Source organism: Euprymna scolopes, chromosome 33, assembly GCF_053919585.1.
Source record: "Euprymna scolopes isolate OS-2025 chromosome 33, ASM5391958v1, whole genome shotgun sequence".
Classification (NCBI taxonomy): Eukaryota; Metazoa; Mollusca; class Cephalopoda; order Sepiida; family Sepiolidae; genus Euprymna; species Euprymna scolopes.
The window spans coordinates 83609446-83613890 of NC_136514.1; positions in this window are offsets into that span (position 1 = coordinate 83609446).

Genomic DNA, 4445 nt, shown 5'->3' on the forward strand with positions numbered 1-4445 from the left:
GGGCTATCAAGAGTATTTTTTATCGTGACGCAATCACTAGAGAGGGTGCCTACCACGGCTTAAGAGAGGCTTATCTATCCTCGAGAGAATGATAGACAGCGTCAGTTTCTCAACCTGGTATTTTACCTCGAATTACTTGAATTATTACGGATATATTTGTTCGAAAAAGAGTATGAATTGAATCATATCTTTTTAAATTTATTAACGGCTATATGACATTATTAAAAAATCTTACTCTCTTTCACAACGCTATGCCTCTCATCCTATTTTTGAATTTCCTATTTTTTTTCGTTTCTGAAATAGAACAAGGTCATACATTTTATTACATCGAAAATATATTTGAAAAAAATCTTTTTTTTATTACATTTTCACCCCAAACAAGGCACATCGCCGATTTGATTTAAGGGACTACTATCAGGGACATAAGCTACAGGGGTACTATGTAGGGAGTTGGGCAGCAAGATGTCGGTTCACGTTACACTTGAATTTCTGCATGTCAGTACAGTTGGGGAAGCAGGGTCCCGGAAGGGAATTCCAAAGTCTAGCGGTTCTGGGGAAGAAAATACTAGAGTAGAAGGCTCTCTCACATCTAGGGATCTCTACTGTGAAGGGGAGGGATTTAGCTGCTTGTCGGGTCCCTCGGTTGTATTTACGTCGAAAGAGTACAAGTGCTTGCAGTTCGTCAGAGCATTTACCATTAAAGTACTTGTAGAACAGGCACATGGATGCAACATTTCGGCGATGGAACAGACGTCGAAGCCAAGATTAAATTCACTACACGAGTTTGTAGTGTAATTCAAATCTTGTCAGTAGCTGAATACTTGATGCTTTGCCGGGGCTATCAAGAGTATTTTTTATCGTGACGCAATCACTAGACGGGGTGCATACCACGGCTTAAGAGAGGCTTATCTATCCTCGAGAAAATGATTGACAGCGTCAGTTTCTCAACCTGGTATTTTACCTCGCCGTACATACAGCGCCTCGCCTTCCTAAATGGTCACCCATCTGGTACTGGACAGGCTCAACGTTGCTTAACTTCGGTGATTTGGTGAGAACCGGTGTGTCAACGTGACTGTGCCGTACATAAAACACGTTTTATTAATAGCATAAATGAAACTCTAGTGCTCTTATGAGTAACCTCCTCCGGCTGCAATGCACTTGTTATATAGTTCCAACAACTTCTGTTGCACTCGTATTATTTAAAAAACAAAAAGACTCGGTCTTTCTGACGGACATAATTACACATTGTGCCATCAAGAAGTTGTTATGTATAGACAACTTACTTGTATTTAATGCGAACACGTATAATAGTTTTATTAAAATTAATAATATGATTTACAATATCTTATATATATCAGAGCTTGGCCTTTTGGCCAAGATCAAAGTGCAACTACGGGTGAAGATCAGATGTGATAGAAGAAGGCTGCATCGCGTGGCATTTTACAGAAAATGGATACATGTAGCAAGTCTGTGTGTACGAAGAGGAGCCAAATCTGAATACGTGTTCCCTGCCTAGGTGTGGAACACGCAGTTCCGTAAAGTAAAATTTAAGAAATAGCCTCTCAGCTAGCTGAGTGTGTGTTCCATCCTCCCTGATTAGGAAGCCTCCAAGATCCCCACCCCCTCTTTCTTGCAATTTTTGTTTTCACCCCCTCCTCTAAATTTCACTCATCTTGGAGAGAAAGAAATACAAACTAACCCCCATTCCTTACCCACAAAATTTTCTTTTCTCCATTCACCCCCATCTAGAGGGCATCCCCACTTAGAGACTGATCCGCAGAAGCCAGGTTCCTTTTACAAACCTAGTGGAACGGGCAGTCTATCAACTAGACGGTGTTGGGAGGGTCCTACTAATCCCCTCTCTTTTTTTCCCCGCCCTCGACACGAATGAATTATTGTATCATTTTTATTGTTATTTTTTTTTTTGTTTTTACACGTCAATAAAAAATATTTTAAAAATTGGGAGTTAAGTAGGATGTCCCCCAATATGAAAGGTTGAATGCGGTATTATGGTGAAAGATACTAGCTGGGAGAAACTTTTGATTTTGTTTAGTTCTGGAGTGACAAGGATGACCAACGACACCCACAATCCCCCCTTTTGAGTTGGCCATGTGCCTAAGTTTTTTGTTCATTGTTGATTTTCAATGTATTTTTAACATGAATAAAGGATTTAATATCTCAAAGTGTTGTATCTGTTCTTCAGATGCGGCACTTCCATTTCTCGTTCTCTTTCGGTGGAGGAGAAATCCTTCACGACTGAGACAATTTTTATTTTTGTACCTTTTCTCCACGTTAAAAAACGACCCTGGTGTCTAACTCTGTCCCGTGGAGAGGCATTGTAAATAGGTACAATATCTTATATGTTTATAATCACCGAGGTTTCTTCAATAAGTTTCCAGGCGTTTTTCGTAGGGGCACTTTTATTGATAGCATTCACATGAAACTCTAGTCTCCTTCGAAGTAATCTCCTCCGGCTGCAATGTGCTTGTACCGTTTCAACAACTTCTGGGAAGCCCCATGGAAGTTCTCTTGCGTTACAGCCTCTTTCATCTTATCAATTGTCTCATAACGTCAGCCTTTAAGGGTTTCCTTAAGCTTAGGGAATAACCGAAAGTCACAAGGAGCAAGGTCTGGACTATAGAGGAGAGTGAGGAACTATCTTGACGCTTTTTGTATAATTATGTGTTACAAGGATGGAGTTGTGGACTGGTGCAATGTCCTGGTGAAAATACCAATGACCAGATTAGAAAGTGCTTTTCTCTTCCGACAGATTCTCTTTCTGAACTCCCTTAAAATTTCAACAACTTGTTGACTGTCAATCCAGTGGGGACCCAGTGCATATACATCTTGCCCTTGCTGTTAAAAAAGGGATCATTATACGTTTCTGGATGAATTTGTCTGTTTAGCCTTCTGGGGTCTGGCAACTCTGTCTCTTGGTCCCTGCGTCATAGCAATGGATCCAGCTTCCATTGCAGACCATAAGAGCATCAAGAACTGTAGGATCTGAATTACTCGACCATCTCCCTGCTGTCATGACAACGTTTTTCTTTCTGATGTTTTGTAAGCATCCTTAGGACAAACCGTGCAAATCTTCCGCATCTTCAGTTCCTCACAAATAATTGTACGTACAGTTCCCACACTGACATCAAACTGTGCACTTATTGTCTCTATAGACACACGCCGGCCCTTATCCATGAAATTCTTTATTTGGCCAATCAACACTCGTATTGTGACTTCGTTAGTCTTTCCACACTTCTCATCATACTTCAACAATTCTCTGCCTTCCTTGAATCTCTTATACCAATCAAAAACTGATGTTCGATTCATGCAAGATTGTCCAAAATTAGTCCGAAGCATTCCATACGTTTTTGTGGCATTTTATTCAAGTTTATAGTGTCCTCACGTCCAGATTGCATTTTTTAAAAAAATTCACCAGTTGTAACAATCAGACTTTAGTCGAGTGTATTCCAATTCCTGCTCTAGCTGTTAATTCGAGTCTGAAAACATAAAAATTGGTCAATCATATTTTAAGATCAATAGTAATAACATACTGAAGTTTCAAGAGTTTACGACAATTGTTCATGCCTTAATGAAAATAAGTAAAAATTAAAATAACGAAATAAATATAGAAAAGTCATTTACGATCGTTTGCTCATTATCATATTATGTTTCACATCTGTTTCGCATTCTACTAGAGATCAACTTCTTTTTTTTACATGGAGGTCAATACTTATCAAGGCCCAGAAGCCACTTGGGGATAAGGTTTATTGTGTGTACAGTAATCAATGGGATAGTATCGTAGTAATAGTTAGTATTGGAGATTTGATAAAGTGTCATTACTTAAGGGAGCGGTTCATCAGGAATTTGTTTATGTTGGACTTGAAGACATCCAAGTTGAAGTCGGGAGAGGGGGGGCAGGCAAGCGGCAGAGAGTTCCACAGGCGTGCAGTTCTAAGAAAGAAGCTTTGTTCATGGAATCTATGTTTTGATTTAGGCACGGATAAAGAGTGGGGAAAATTATTGACAGTGGTTTCAGCTAGTCGGGTTTTTTTCGTGAAAGATTGGCGAGGGGGGACCAGAGAATGGAGCTAAGACGAGCACTTGCCATGGAGATAACGATAAAACAGAGACAGGCTCGCAACGTCTCTTCTGTGGGAGAGAGGTTGCAGGGAAGAGAAAACGATGTCTATTTTGTACTCTGTCAAGGCAGGATAGGCTGTTTTTAGCAGCTCCTGCCCTGATGTGGCAGCAGTACTCCATCTTTGGACGTACTTGGCTTCTATATAGATAGAGAATTACATCATTAGTGAGATATCTTCTGGAACGGTAGAAGGATTCCACCATTTTCCCAGCGACCTTGGCCACAGACTTGATGTATGTGTTCCAACTTCTAAACTACCCTATCTCTGACTAGGTCTGTATATAACCTTCTTTTTTCTCAAGTC